This window comes from Camelus bactrianus, unplaced genomic scaffold (genome assembly GCF_048773025.1).
Source record: "Camelus bactrianus isolate YW-2024 breed Bactrian camel unplaced genomic scaffold, ASM4877302v1 HiC_scaffold_10, whole genome shotgun sequence".
Classification (NCBI taxonomy): Eukaryota; Metazoa; Chordata; class Mammalia; order Artiodactyla; family Camelidae; genus Camelus; species Camelus bactrianus.
Window position 1 is genome coordinate 51,810 of NW_027413875.1, and position 15,691 is coordinate 67,500.

The 15,691-nt window shown below is 51.4% G+C and overlaps 2 long non-coding RNA genes and 1 other non-coding gene across 3 annotated transcripts; 2 read left to right on the forward strand and 1 right to left on the reverse strand.

Moving 5' to 3' along the window:
• The first annotated feature begins 4,199 nt into the window (after positions 1-4,199).
• On the forward strand, positions 4,200-7,450 carry LOC141576495 (uncharacterized). Its single transcript, XR_012504928.1, has 3 exons — positions 4,200-4,400; positions 6,944-7,101; positions 7,243-7,450. It is a non-coding gene; the product is annotated as an uncharacterized LOC141576495 (long non-coding RNA).
• Positions 5,800-5,908, forward strand: LOC141576503 (U6 spliceosomal RNA). The gene has a single exon (XR_012504934.1). It is a non-coding gene; the product is annotated as a U6 spliceosomal RNA (small nuclear RNA).
• A 2,367-nt stretch (positions 7,451-9,817) lies between the features above and the next one.
• Positions 9,818-12,785, reverse strand: LOC141576496 (uncharacterized). The gene is made up of 2 exons (XR_012504929.1): positions 11,886-12,785; positions 9,818-11,595 (listed from the first exon to the last, which is right to left on the reverse strand). It is a non-coding gene; the product is annotated as an uncharacterized LOC141576496 (long non-coding RNA).
• Between the last annotated feature and the right edge of the window lie 2,906 nt (positions 12,786-15,691).

Here is a 15,691-nt window from a genome sequence, read left to right on the forward strand (position 1 = left end):
ACATATATGTACTGTTCATTGTTTCCAGGAAGGTTTAGAGCTTTAGCTTTTTAAACTTACATACTTATCAAAGGAATAAAGCCAACCACAAAAGAAGAATGAATTCAAAAAGATACACACACCCTGCTATTAACAGCAACATCATTTATGATTGCCAAGATACGGAAGCATCCTAAGTGCACATCAATATTTGAATAGATAAAGAAGAGGGGACACACACACACACACACACACACACACACACACACACACACACATACACACACGTAATGGAATACAATTCACCCATGAGAAAGAAGGATATTTTGCCATTTGTGGCCCTTCCTTTCCTTTTTTTTTTTCCCCCTCCACTTTAAAAACCAGAATTTTATAACTGGGATAAACACTTCCATTGAGTCAAAAACAGTAAAATGCCAAAAAATAAACTTAATCGAGGAGGTTATCTATACTCCAGAATCTGAAATGACACAAAGAAATGGAAAGATGCCTTGTGCTCTTGCATTGGAAGAATCAATACTATCAACATGGCCACACTATCCAAAGCAATCCGCAGGTTCCATGCAACCCCTGTCAAAATACTCACGACATTCCTCACAGAACTAGAACAAACAATTTCAAAATTTTTAAGGAACAACGGAAGACCCTAAACAGGCAAAGCAATCTTTCGAAGGTCTCCTCTCCCTCCCTCCCTCCCTCTCTCTCTCTCTCTCTTTCTCTCTCTCTCTCTCTCTCTCTCTCTCTCTCTCTCTCTCTCTCTCTCCCCCCCCCCCCTCTCTCCCCCTCTCTCTCTCTCCCTCTCTCCCCCCCTCCCTTTCTCTGTCATCTTTTTGGTCTCTTTCCTTAGGATTTGATGACTTGAGACCATCCTTTATCATTCCTTGTAAAGCCGGCTTGATGGTGCTGAAATCTTGTAGCTTTTGTTTATCTGTGAAGCTTTTGATTTCTCCCTCAAATCTGAACGAGAGCCTTGCTGAATAGAGTATTCTTACCTGTCAGTTTTCCCCTTTCATCACTTTAAGTATGTTGTGCCACCCACTTCTGGCCTGTAGAGTTTCTGCTGAAAAATCAGCTGATAACCTTACGGGAGTTCCCTTGTATGTTATTTGTTGCTTTTCTCTCGTTCATTTTAATATTTTCTCCTTATCCTTAATTTTGGTCAATTTGATGACGATGTGCCTCGGTGTGTTCCCGTATGGTACTCTCTGCACTTCCACCTCATTTGGTTATTTAAAGGATCTTCAGTCTGTTCAATTCATAGGAGAGAACTTCCACGTGTATTTCTTCTCAGTTTTATGAAACAAAGAAGGACCCAGGAAACTGGCAAAACATAAATGCTTTTCTATTGGGTTGAGCAAAGACAGGCCCTGGCCGGGGACGGGGGGGGGGTGCTGGAGGGTCGGGGGGGCGGTGTAGAGAAGGATATAGATCATTGTTAGAGTGCCTGCTTAGCATGCATGATGCCCTGGGTTCAATCCCCAGAACCACCATTAAAATAAATAAATAACCTAATCAAACCCATCCCCCTCCTCCCCCCCCCCAAAAAAAAGAAGGAGAAAAGAGTGAGAGACAGAGACAGAGACAGACCATCGGGAAAAGTAGCTGCACTAATACTTCCAAGAAACAGGACAACATAAAGATAATGGAAGAAATGCTGGATAGTGAACAGCCACGGGTGGTTGGCACAGACCCATAGCTTCTGGACTCGCTAAAAAAAAAAAAAAAAAAAAGAATATGAGAATCATATGGATCAGGAGATTGGGTCTGAATTTTGTGCCGTTTGACTTGTGCCAGTTACAAAGGTCATGCATAAGGAAGATGACTGGCTACTTTATTGTCTGAAATGAGACACTTGAAAGTGAAAGGAGGTGCTATACAATCGTGCCTGGACTGGGATTTTTCTAAGGGAGCCCAAATCCTTTACAATATATATCATGTTTTCAAAAATGAATATCATTCCTGGACAAGATTTAAGCAATTTTTTTCTGTGTTATCAGTAAACATTTTTAAAAAATCAGTAAGAAAGGAAGAGGGAGAGAGAAAGAGAGAGAACAGGAGTAACTATACGCGCAGCGCGCGTGCGTGCATGCATGTGTGTATGTGTGTGTGTGTGTGTGTGTGTGTGTGCGCGCGTGTGCGCGCACGTGTGTTGAGGTGGGGGCCTAAAAGAGGGTGAGGATTCTTTTCATCGAGGTCTGTTTGTACAGAATTCTCTCCTTCTCCGCTTTACACTGTGAAGGAAAAGCCCAGCTGGGCTAACAAGCTAAGTCGCAAATCTAAGTGTAACAAGTGTCGGATTACTGATCTGAGTTCTGCTGGGCTAACTCGTAAATCTAAATTAATAAGTGCCGGTTTGCTGATTCCCTGTTCATATTTTGCTAGCCAGCTGGATTTTCAAAGAGACATATCTGGCCTTGAAATGTTGGTTTGCTGCCTCACTGCCTCTACTTTCGTGATAATGATGTTGCTAAAGCTATTGCGTGCCTATTGGCCGAATACCCCAAGCTGGTACTTAACCCTATAAAACCTCATGTGCACGTCTTGGAGGTGCTCAAGGCTTAGGAGCAGAAGCCCCTCTGAGCCCGCCGGCGTAATAAATCTGAGTACTCCAACCCTCCGAGTGGTGCTTGTTTCTTGGCTGGCCTGTCATTTCCATAACAGCACCGTTGACAATAAGAACGTCACTCTCGTTCCGGCATAAAGAAGACATCTGGGGAGGGTGGGGTGGGGGGGTGGGGTGTAGATCTATGTTATGTCCTGATTCCAGGAAGGAAAGGGGCAAGAGTCGGCGTGCCCTTCTTTCTGGGGTATCTGTCTGTTCGCTTTTGGTGTTCTGCTGGTTTGGTTATTTCAGCTTTCTGTTTGGTTCCTTTCACAGATCCAGTGGCTCAAAACAGCATTCTGATTTTCTTTTCTCCTGGGGTTTGGTTTTTGATAGGTAGAGGGACAGGGCCCACGCAGGGGTGGGGGTGGGGGGGTCACTGTGCCGGAGAAAGGGAGGCGGCTGTGGTGAAATCATCGAGCAGAGGGGATTTCTACGAGAGGGACTCTCCGAAGTGAATGGGGTCCAAGGAGATCAGCAGGGTTTCTGTGTGCTCGTTTGGTTTTGTTCGTGCGTGTGTTTGTTTTTTCTGGACGAGGCCAAAGAACTCTTCAGGTGGAGGTGTGTGTCCAAAGGGTCTGACAGGATGGGAGGATGCGGGGCGAGTCAGTCCATGTGCCCAGAAAGAGAGAGAATCTGTCATAGCTGAGACTCAGGCCTTTTTCAGACCTCGGCCCAGAGAGCAGTTCGGCTCCGAGCATTCACGGAGAAGTTCGCCGCCACCTCAGTCCTGTCCCCCACCCCCGCCCTCCCCCACGCCTCAGCCCCCAGTGAAGGAGGAATCATGAAGTGGCCGCACTTAGGCTAAGCCAATTTTTGGCTTTATGCTTACTGCTTGCTTTTAGAACGATCAGCAAACTCGACTGACCAGACACCGCTCCCAGCTCCAGGCCCACTGTTAAAAACAGCTAAAGTTGTCGATTCTAACTGTTTGATTTGACCTTCCTCTGATCGTTCAACTTGACAATCATGTTTGGCGTCTGAGTCTTTCCCCAGGAAGGGAGTCACGGGAGGATAAGCTCAGGAGAACGACCAGCCCCCTCCCACCCCCCACCCCCCACCCCGAGTTCCTCCGTGGCGCTGGTGCCACCAGGTGAGTCTGACCAGATAAAGAAGGTCACGGGCTGATGACCTACTAGACCACCAGGAGGTCCCATGTTACCAGACACTCATCCAGATTTAGGAGGAAGTTTCATCAGAGACCCTTGTTGATCATGAGCACCTTTTGTGCTCCCGCCTGTTGTGATTCCCTTTCATGCTCCAACCTGTTCGTCCACAGAAGCATGAAACCCCAACCCCAAGACGGGTTCACAGTTTGGAGGGCACTAGCCTGCTGTGAGTCCCCTTTGCCCAGCAAAGCAATCAAGCTGCCTCTTTTCTTCTAAACTCTAAGACCCTGTCTCTGGGTTATTTGGCTCGTCAGGGACGGGGTGGGGGAGGGCGATCTTTCGGCAACACCCGCAGAAGTTTCCCTGAGTGGCAGGAACCAGCGTGGCCCTCAGGCCTCAGCCCCGCAGGCAGGCAGGCAGGCAGAGTTGGAGCGACCGTTGGTCCCGCCCCCGCCCGCGCACCACCACCCCCCGCCCCCGCCGCTGCTTCCGCCGCCGCCCCCGCCGCCGCTTCTGCCGCCGCCGCCGCCGCCGCCGCCGCCGCCGCCGCCGCCGCCTCCCAGGCCTTCTCCACCGATCGGTCCCAAATCGACTGACTGTCTCCTGGAAGCGGGGGCGGGGACGTCAGGAGGATCCATTCGGCAGGGCCTCGTTCAATCGCTTCATTCAAATGCAGAAAGCTCTGTGCTCAGGTCAGAGCCTTTGACTTGGCCTCCGGCTCCTCTCTGTTGAACGGCTTTTGTTCTTTGGTTTCAATTTCCCCACCCTTAGGCCACCCCGTCCCAACTGCACGGAGGGAGGCGGGAGGGAGGGGGAGAATCTCGCCTGGTCTCAGGCCAAAGGAGTCCCCTCCTTTTCCTAATCTGGGTAAACCCCACTACACCGTTTGAGAATCATGGAAGGGCATGGAAGCAGACCTCTGACTTGATAGATTCCTCTGGGATGGGAGACTTTAAAAAAACAAAATTCTTTTTCCCCTGCTTCCAGGGAGGCAGAAAGGAGGGCCAGAGTGTTCCTCTTGCCTCGGGCAGTTCTTTGTTTGTTTGTTTCTTTCTTTTGTTAAATCATTTTTTTTTTCCTTTTTTTCTTCCAGTTTTATTGAGACAGAGTTGACATACAGCAGTGTATACTTTTGGGGGGGGGCGGGGAGAGGAATTCGATTTTATGTATTTATTTTTGACCGGAGGTACTGGGGATTAAACCCAGGACCTTGTGCTTGCTTGCTAAGCACACACTCTACCACTGACCTATACCCTCCCCCTTGGCCAGTTGTGAAGTCCCTTTCATTCAGCATAGTCCATCGGGCACATTTTGGGGCAGCCTACTCTGGACCCCAACATTTCCCTATTCTGTAACTTCCCTGGAAGTTTTACACATTAAAAGCTGGGCTGTTGACTGTGCGTGTGCGTCCATGCGTGCGTGGGTGCGTGCGTGCGTCTGAGCGTGCATGCGTGCGTGTGGTGTGGGGGCAGGAGGGAGGGAATAGTTTCCTAGAGGGCCTGCGTTTCATGGACCCAGTTTCTTAGTTCTGAGAACAGGTCTGTTCAAGGAAACAGTTGTAGTATCTCGTCTCAGGAGGCGGTGGTGTCGATGGGCTTCTGAAGCTAGGCCTAGGGAGCAAGCAGTCAGGTATCGCCTAAGAGGCACTTGTGTGGAAAACCAAAGTACAGCACAAAGGTTAATCATTGGAGCAGATGAGAAACCAGATTCAGGGCCGGGAGTAGGGGGTCAGTCTGGTAGGAGATTTCCACACATCGGGGTCATCGAAACGGCTCGAGCAGTATGAAATGCCTCTGATGATGTCCTGGGGTGTTCGGCTCAACTCTCTGAGCGGCTCCTCCAAAAACAGGCCCTAGGATGGTTTCCACAGGAGCTGTTGTGCCATTTCTCTGACGTTTACCTCCCGTTGCCCAGCTTCAGTCTGCAGGGCTTCAGGAGACGGAGCATTTTAGTACTCAATGATGCCAAGACAAAAGGGTGAGAGAAAATGGGAAACGTTCGTGGAGATGGTCCTAGGCAGATAGTGGAGGCAACTAGAAGACTTTCAGTCTCCGGGCCGGCTTTCAGGTTGAGACAAAAACCCTAAGGCAAGCGCTTGCTGCCACAGCACATCGACTAACACGGGAACCATCCAGAGAAGATCAGCACGGCCCCTGAACGTGGACGACACACACACATACGTGAAGCGTTCCGTAGCTTTAGTGATGTCAGTCACCCAGAGAAAGACAGATATCCTATGCCATCACTTCTAGATGGGATCTGAAAGTAAGTCAAGACACCCATCCATACATAAATAACTCCATTTTAAAAAGACTCCAAGGAACCTATTTACAAACCAGAAACAGACTGGACTCGCAGACATGGAAAAGAAACCGATGGTTAACACAGGGGACAGGGTAGGGTGGAGGAACGGGGGAGGGCAGAGGGATAAATCAGGAGTTTGGGATTAGCAGATATAAACCACCCTATACAAACTAGGTACACAAGTAGGTCCTACTGTCTAGCACAGGGAACTATGTTCAATAGCTTGTAATAACCTATCCTGAAAAAGTATACGTGTGTGTGTGTGTGTGTGTGTGTGTGTGTGTGTGTGAATAAGTGAATCACTATGCCGTACGTCATAAATGAACACAACATTGTAAGTCAACTATACTTCCATTGACAGAGAGTTCCTACAATAAACAGGCAGGCAGGCAGGCAGGCAGGCAGGCAGGCAGGCAGGCAGGCAGACAGACACAGACACAGACACAGACACAGACACACACACACACACACACACACACACACACACACACACACACACACACACACACACACACGCCCCACAGACACAGGGGAACCCTAAGGAAAACGAGTAGCACTAGTATCTCTTATCCATGCATGTCTATCCCAGTTTAATGGAAACCTAAGTTTTTGCCTCCAAGTCAATGATGCTAATAACTCTGCTGCCAAGAATAGAAAAATCCTCACGGAGGATTTCTGAATCCCAGAAGGGTCAGGGAGGGAGAAAAAGAGAAAGGGTTCCATTCTGCTGACAGAGGTATGATAGTTACCATGTGGGTGTCCGCCTCTAAAAGGAAAGGAAGGGGAAAAAACAAAAGTTTATTTTCCCTTGTATCTGAAAAGAAAAAAATTTAAAACTCAATCCTCTTGGAGACAAGAAGTCGTACACACCTCATGTCACTGATTCTCCTCCTCCACCTCCTCCTCCTCCTTCCTCTACTTCTTCTTCTAGTCTATACCTCCCATGGATTCTGACGACCTTGCCTGATGATGGCGGGTGATGGGGGCAGAGATCGATCCTTCTGAGAAGTAAGTTGGCAAGCGCTTTAGTGAAGCCTCGTAGGATTTACCCAGTGAAGCGAGTGCCTTCGTCCCTGGAGGCTGCGGAAAGTATGTCCCCAAGTCACATACGCATGTGTTTGTCTTTTGTTGTCGTTGTTGTTGTTGGTGGTGGTGGTGGTGGTGGTGGTGGTGGTGGTGTGTGTGTGTTTGTTTGTTTGTTTATTTGTTTGTTTGTTTGTTTGTTTGTAGCAGTGTCCTGGCCATGCTGAGGGCATCAGGCTTGCAGCGGGGGAAGGAAGGCTTCAACCCCTTTGGAAGTCATACCTACCATCCCAAGAACGTCTGGATGACCCCTACTATGTGGCAGTTGAATGGGGGCCAGTTACTGGGGTTCAGCGGGTCCAGAGAGAGGAGGTCTGAGGCCTCTGGGGACAAAAAGTTTGTACGTATGTATGTATGTATGTATGGCCAGTTGACTGTTTTTGCGGTCCTATAGGAATCTTCCTGCCCCTGTCTATTGAACAATGGGAGTCATCTTCCAAGTGCCCTGACACCAGACACCACGGTGGGTGAAGGAATGCGGGTGGGGTGGGGGTGGGTGGGGGAGGTCATCCAGGGAGCTGGGAGAAACCGAGCACGTCCGTGGGTCGGTGGGTCGGCCTGTCGGATGGTCGCCATGCTGGGTTTCCCCTAACCCAGGCCATTTGCCGAATGGACAGAACAGACTGGGGCCACGTGTGCCACCCACCCTCTTTCCGGAGGCTGTGGTCCACTGTGTTTGCATGAAAGTCAGTGAAGGAGGCATCTCCTCGGGACTCGGTTCCGTCCCTTTCACGAGAGCCTCCACTTTGGATGACAGCCAGCCAGCCAGCCAGCCAGCCCTCGATGCCAGGGCAGTAGACGACTGCCAGGAATATCCCATCCTTTCTGGAACCCTGAGTGTACCCACCTGTACAGACACAAGGCTGAAGAATACATGACGTTCCTTCCTAGTTGACAGCACTCCCCATGTCACTGAAACAGTGTCCAGTACGCTGACGTCATCTCCTCCCTCTCCCACACCCCCGCACGCGCACAAACACGCGCGCGCGCGCGCGCACACACACACACACTCTGTCTGTCTGTCTGTCTGTCTGTCTGTCTGTCTGTCTGTCTGTCTGTCTTCTAAGGATGGAGAAGAGTTTGCTGAGCTATTTCGGGTGCCCTCTCATCCTAGTTCCTATCTCCAAGTTGGTTCAAAGTCCAAAAGGCGGTCAAGCACTTAATCAGATAGGTCCCTCGTAAAGAATGCCTCCCACATCACGACGACAGGCTTCTTAGGCCAGCCGAGAAGCTCCTTCAGTTCTGCGCCCATCTTGGCTCTAAGTTGATATCAGTCTGTTACGGAAATGACAGGCCAGCCAAGAAACAAGCACCACTCTGAGGGTTGGAGTACTCAGATTTATTACGCCGGCGGGCTCAGAGGGGCTTCTGCTCCGAAGCTCTGAGCACCTCCAAGACGTGCACATGAGGTTTCATAGGGTTAATTACAAATATGGGTCTATTCGCCAATAAGACTCAAACAACAAAAAGCAAAGGATCAGTACACTGGAGCTTATCAATTTGGAACAGATCACGTTACTGACACTTGTTGAGCTTGGATTTACGAGTTAGCTTGTTAGCCCAGTAAACTGACACTAAACTTCAGATTTACGAGTTAGCCCAGCAGAACTTAGATCAGTAAACGGACACTTATCACACTTAGATTTGTGACTTTAGCTTGTTAGCCCAGCTGGGCTTTTCCTTTACAAGTCCTCCAGGATCCAAGAAAGCCACGTTGGAAAACAAGTGGTGATTCTGATGGGACAGGAGATCAGTCATTTGGGGGCGAAGGGTGGGGTAGGGAGACATACCAGCCTGTCTGTCTGTTTTCACCCAGTGTGGGAGCCGTCCCAAAGAGATAACTCGAGAAGAGAGAAACAGGGAGTTGACAAAGAACACGTGCAGTGTCGTGCCCTCCCCCCCCCACCCCAGGAGAAGGCCAAGCCAGAAGTCCCTCCGGATGGCGGGCTCCGGACTCCAGCTTCCAGGGGAAGCGATTTTTTTTTTCCTCCCCATTTCAGGCCCGGAAGAAGAGGGAGAGGCAGAGTGTCCTTCTCGGGCATCCGCTGTTTCTGAAGCACGCTTGTTGCCAAAAGATCGGCCCCCATCCCCGACGAGCCCAAGAATCCAGAGACAAGGTCTTGGAGCTTAGAAGCAAAGAGGCCATTTTATCACTCTGCCGGGCAAAGGGGATTCACAGCAGGCTAGCGTCTTCAAAACTGTGTACCCACCTTGGGGATGGAGTGGGTGGGGTGGTTCTAGAGCCATAGCTCAAACAATCGGGCATCGATCACCATCCACAGAATCGTTTTCTCATCAGAAGACTCAGAATGGTGTCACGATGCCTCCAGGTGACCCATTCTATAGAGGCTGGTGGTTAGATCTCGTTATCTCATAAGCACTCAAGGTGTGGCCTTCTTGGTCACTCAGGCTATTTTGTCAGGTCATTAGTCCCGTGACCGACCTTCTCCTCGGAGAAAGACTCAGAGACCCAGCATGATGATGACTTTCAATGAGTGAAATACAGTAGAAACAGTAAGATCGAGAGCTTCCAGTTTCAACAACAGGCCTGGAACCGTGAGCAGCAACCAGTCAGTCAGGACAGTTGACCGTTTTCAGGGCGAGCATAAGAAACCGAATGACACCCCCCCCAGCAAATGAATGAGTGAATGAATGAATGAATGAATGACCTAATGATCCTCCCCTCCCCCCCCGCCAAAAAAAGAAGAAGCAATCCGTTAGCCTAATTCCGGCCATTTTATTCATCCTCCTTCACCCTGAAGCCCCAGTCACCCACGTGCCACAGTGGTCTGTTTTCTGGTTTCCTCCACCCCCCCACCCCCCACCAACCACCACCCCGCCAACATCCCCCCATGCCCAACCACCGCCCCAAGTGTGGGACTGGACGGGGGTGCAGGGGGCTGAGGGGGCGGCAATGGCGGCTTGAGGTGAGGGTGGGGAGTGTTCCGCCCAGATCGTATAGGAAGCTCAAACACAGCTGCAGTACGAGACAAGATGGTAGATTTCTGTGAGTCCTCCCTCCTCTTAAAATCCGTCCTAAGGAGGAGACAGACAGAAAGAGAAACATCACCCTCACTCCCAACGCCTCCTGCGCCCTCGATGTGCCCCAAAACAACAACAAGAAAAACAAAAACAAACACGACCACAAATAAGTCGCTATCCCTGGGGAAGAAGGATTCGATGGCATGGGGATATCATTCTAAAATTCATTCCCTCTTCATCACATTTCATGGAAACCGATTGCAATCTATGAGGCCCTGTGAAGGTAGGGGTTGGGGGGGTAGGGAGGAGGGAGGGAAGTGAAGGGGGGGGAGAGGGAGAGAGGGAGGGGGAGAGAGAGAGAGAGAGAGAGAGAGAGAGAGAGAGAAAGAGCAGAGGAGAGGAGGGATAAAAGGGGAGAGGACAGGAAAGGAGAGGAGGGAAAAGAGGGGAGGGGAGGGGAAATGAGAAGAGGCGAGGGGAGAGGAGAAGAGGGAGAGGAGAGGAGTGGAGGGGAGAAGAGAGGAGTGGAGGGGTGAGGGGGAAGGGGGGAGAACAGGGAAGAGGAGAGGAGGGGAGAGGAGAGGAAAGAGAGACAAGGGAGACAGACAGACACGCATGCGCGCGCGCGCACACACACACACAGAGAATAGCGAAATGGAGAGAGAGGCAGAGAGAGAGAGAGAGAGAGAGAGAGAGAGAGAGAGAGAGAGAGAGAGAGAGACAGACAGACAGACAGACAGACAGACAGACAGACAGACAGACACGGATCTAGGTCAGGGATACTACACATGGGTATTCTTCTGAGTGATTTTATGTGTTTTCTCAATCGCCACCTCTATGGAGATAAAAATCGCTCCCATAAGATGAAGGGAGTCCTTCTGCCACCGCCCACGGCCCCGCCCACCAGCACCGCTTGTGTTTGTCAGGGATTCCAAGCCAAAGCACGTGGAGGAGCGGGAGAGCTTCCTGGCAGCCCAAGGAGGAGGAAAGTCCGGCAGCATGAGAGAGGTGGTTGGCACGGGGAAGCTGGAGGCCGGCTGACGAGAAGATGGGTGAGGGGGCAGGGAGGAGGGTTTCCCAAGTTGGAGAGCCAAGACGAGGGAGGGGAGCTGTCGGTGGCTGCGTTCTGACCCCGACCCCAACCCTGACTGGAGCGGATCCCTGAAAGGAGGCGGTTCGGGCTCTCTGGCCGAGAACGCCCCTCTCTTCCTCTTTGTGCAGAAACACCTTCCGCAGACCGAGAAAGTCCATCCCGAGACCCTCGTCGGAAGAGTCCTTTCCAGACCCATCACGATCCTCCTGGGCCAAGGGGTCCAGGGGATGGGGCGGGGCCTCCATTCGATCCGTCTTCCGTCCGTCCGTCCATCCACAAGATCTTGAACATCCATGTAGGATTCTGGATGGTAGCAGTTTTCCAGGATCCTCCAAATCCTTGTAAGTCCTCTCCTGGCAGATTCGACCCCTAGGTCGTACCGCGCAGCACAGGGCACTAGATTCAGTCCCTCGGGACGAGGGTTCCTGAAAAAGACCAGGAAAAAGAAGAACAGAATCACTATGGTGTGCACCAGCCAGAAACCAGCACCACCTTGTCACTCTAACAGACTTGCAAAAGGCGGGGTAGGGAGAGAAAGTCATAGGATGGCTACCATCCCTCCCACCCCCACCCCACACGCCAAGCCCCAGACCATCGTCATCCCTGCTCCCCCTCCCCTCCCCTTTCCTCTCCCTTCCCCCTCCCCCTCCCCCTCCCCTCCATCGACGCCCGCCTCCCGCTTGTACCCCACTCCTCTGAACCCAGCACCACCCACCCCAGCCTGGACGGGCTCGGCTCAGATCGGCTCGGCTCGGCTCGGCCCGGCCCGTCCGTCCGGTCGACTTCTTCGCAGGGTCTAAAATAGCGCCCGGCCGACAGGCAGGTGGCACATGGCACATGGCAGGGGAGCGAGCGGGACGGTTCGGGATCTCTGGGTGGCAGGGACACGCGGCCGGACAACCAGGAGCACGGACGGCCTGGCGTGCGTTTCTCCGCTCGGGGGGGCCTCGACCAGAGACCGTGGTACGGGGAACGGGGACACACACACACCACACACACACCACACACACACACCACACACACCACACAGACACAGACACACAGACACACAGACACACAGACACACAGACACACACACCCACCCCTTCACCCCCACCCCCAAACCTCTGACAGCTTTCGTTTGTTTTCGGCCGACCGTCCCTCGATGAGGTACGAGTGCCTTGGCTGGGGCTGGGGGGGGGGGTGGAGTTCCTCCCTCCACAACGACCCCACACGGGCTCTGTTCTGGTCACCCGAGTCCTCTTCCAAGTCAGACCACAGGCCTCCATCACCCGGCGCGAGCACTCGGGGAAACAGTCACCATCCTCATCGCTCCGCTCCACCTCTACACGTGAAGAACTGTTCCCAGCCCACGCCACTCCACCCCACCCCACGCCCCGATGCCACCCACCGCAGTGGAGAGAAACGAGACGAATCCACAGACGTGCATCAATCCGATGAAGAAAACGACGGCCCTATTCCAAGGAAGCATAGATATCTAGGTAGGAGATTCATCGAGTACTATGGAGGCGGTGGGAAAGGGGGGGGTTGCGGTGGGGAGGGTCTAGAGATCAGGCAGTACAGCCCATGCTTAGCATGCAAAAAATAAAGGTCCAGGGTTCAATCCCCAGCACCTACTCTTCAAAAATAACCCGAGAAGAAGCAAGACGGCGGAGTAGAAGGACGCTCGTAGCTCACCCTCTCCCACAAATACACCAAAACTCACATCGACGGACCCACTCGGCCAATCAGACCACCTGCGGAACTCCGACAGAACACCGCCCTCTTCGAAAGACAAAGACGCCCAAAATCTGGTAGGAGAAAAGGAGAAAAGAAAGAGTCAAAAGCAAAACAGTGCGGGAGGGCCCGGCAGAGGAGGAATAGGGCTCGTTCGCCAGACCTCCCCGTCTCCAACGGAGAGGCCGACGGGACGGTGGGGGAGCCTCCGAGTCTCAGATCTGCCCGGAGCGCCCCTTGACCGACCGACCCAAGTGAAACGGGCACAGAGGGTCCCCGCGACACCCAGCCCGAGTCGCAGGCCGGCAGCCGGGGGCCGGGACAGGCCGCACGAGCCGGGCAGAGGACCGTGGCGGCGGCACCACGCGCCGTGGCCGGGAGGGGATACAGAGCAGAACAACCCGCCCCCCCAACCCGTCCATTACGGGGAAAGAAAGGCAAAGCAACACGGCCGGTGTGCCCTGGGGAGAGGGGCGCCGTAGCCTCCATCTCCTCAGACCCGCGGCGCCATCACCGGCCCTTCTCGCGAGAAGAGAGGCGGGGCGCAGCCACAGCCGCCATAGCCCCTGGCGCGCGGCGCGCAGCGCGCGGGCGGGGGCGGGAGCGGGGGCGGGGCCGAGACTCGAATCCGCACCCGGGGGCTCTGCAACCTCCTAGGCAGGACTGAGACTCGTTTTCAGCCTGAGGCAGATATTATATATCTGCCCCGGTACCTCAGAGAACTCGCGCCACCAAGACTAAGAAGGAGCCGAGTTTTGGAATGCAGCAGGGGCGGGGCGGTTCCACCGTCTTCCCCGAGCCCACCTACGGAGAGGAGCGCCGACCCGAGGCGGAGCACACAGCCGCACAGAGCAGCGGAGCGACCGGCGCCGGGAGAGGGCAGGCGGCCAGCCACCCTCCCTCCTTCCCGGCAGGAACGCAGCATCCGACCGCGGTGCCAGGAGGGGGCGCGATCTACTTGCCCACAGGCACCGAGGGCAGCACAGACGAGGGCGCCGACAGAGGGCCCGCGGAAACAGCAAGCTGAGTTCACGAAACAGGGCGACGACAGAAAGACTTCTCGGTGAAACCGTTAAGAGCGCACCGTCTCCAGGAGAACACATCCTTTTATTTTTTTTTTTTTTCCCTCTTTTTTTTTTTTCTTTTCCTTTTTCTTTTTTAATCTCTTTTACATCGGTTTTACCTTCTGTTACCTTTTTAACCTTTACTTTTGAACAGTCGTATACGTTTACGGTTTTAATCCCTTTTAAATGTTTCATTTCAAGTCTTTTCATTATTATTATTTTTAAACATCCACCCCCTTCCCTTTTTCATTCTCTTGGTTTTGATCTCCTGTTACTGGTTATTCACAGGTTTCAAATATTGTTTCTCGGTTTTTTTCCTCCTTTTTATTAAGGTTATTAAAAGACGTCTCAACTCGATCGCTATTCTGCTTCCACTTACTCTTCTATTCATGATTACACACTGTCTTCAAACCTTTTCTTTCTCCCGTCTTTTAAAATCCTCTGTTTTATCTTTTGTTAAAATCTGTTCTATTTCCGATTACCTTTTAAAAATTTACTTTTGAAACAATTGTATATTATTTTCTGATCTTTTCTATTTGTTTTTAAAGGCTTTTAGAAGACGTCTCAGCTCAATTGCTATTCTGCTTCAACTTGCTCTTCTATTATTGATCGTACACTGTTTTCAAACCTTTTTTTCTCCATTCTTTTAACATCCTGCCCCCACCCCCTCTCTCCCTCTCCCCCTCTGTCTCTGTCTCTGTCTCTCTCTCTCTCCCCCTATCCCCCTCTCTCTTTTAAAGTTTTATGCCTGCCTAGGCTTTCGATAAATACATAAACTCCTTAAGGACACCAATAGATAACTGATACTCCTTAAGCCACAGTGCCAGAGAGATAGGAGCATTATGAAGAAGCAGAGGAACCACTCCCAATTAAAAGAGCCAGAGAAATTCCCTGAAAGCACGATCCATGAAATAGACGTGGATGGCCCGCTCGATCAAGATTTCCAAAAAGGAGTGATCCAAGTCCTGAAGGAACTCCAAGAGATAGTGTTGAGAGATATACTATACGTCAAAAACGAAATCGAAGCTATAAAGAAGAGTCAAGGAGAACTGGTCCACTCATTGGCTGAAATGAGAACTGGTCTAAAGGCTGTCCAAAGCAGGCTAGATCACGCAGAGGAACGAATAAGTGGCCTAGAAGGCAGGACAACAGAAAGAACCCAATCAGAACAGCTGAGAGAAAAACCAATAAAGAACAACGAAAACCATCTTAGGGACCTAAGGGACCCTCGAAAGCGTGCCCATCTACGCACAATAGGGGTTCCAGAAGGGGAAGAAAGAACCAAGGGGACCGAAAAGATATTCGAAGAAAGCATGACTGAAAATTTCCCAAATCTAAAGAAGGAATCAGATATCCAAGTCCAGGAGGCTCAGAGGGTACCCAACAGAAAGAACTCAAACAGGCCCACACCAAGACATAGGCTAATCAAGATGGCCAGAGTCAAGGATAAAGCAATGATCCTAAACGCCTTTAGGCAAGAGAAAAACAGAGTGAGTTTCAAGGGAACCCCCATAAGGCTCTCAGCGGATTTCTCTACACAAACACTACAGGCCAGAAGGGAGTGGCAAGATCTATTGAAATTCTTGAATGAAAAACAAAACAAAACAAAACAAAACAAAACAGACAAAAAGAAGCAGCCTAGGATACTCTATCCAGCAAAGCTATCCTTTAGAATAGAAGGGGAGGTAAAGAACTTCACAGACAAGCAAAAACGAAAAGAGTTTAGCAACACTGAACCCAT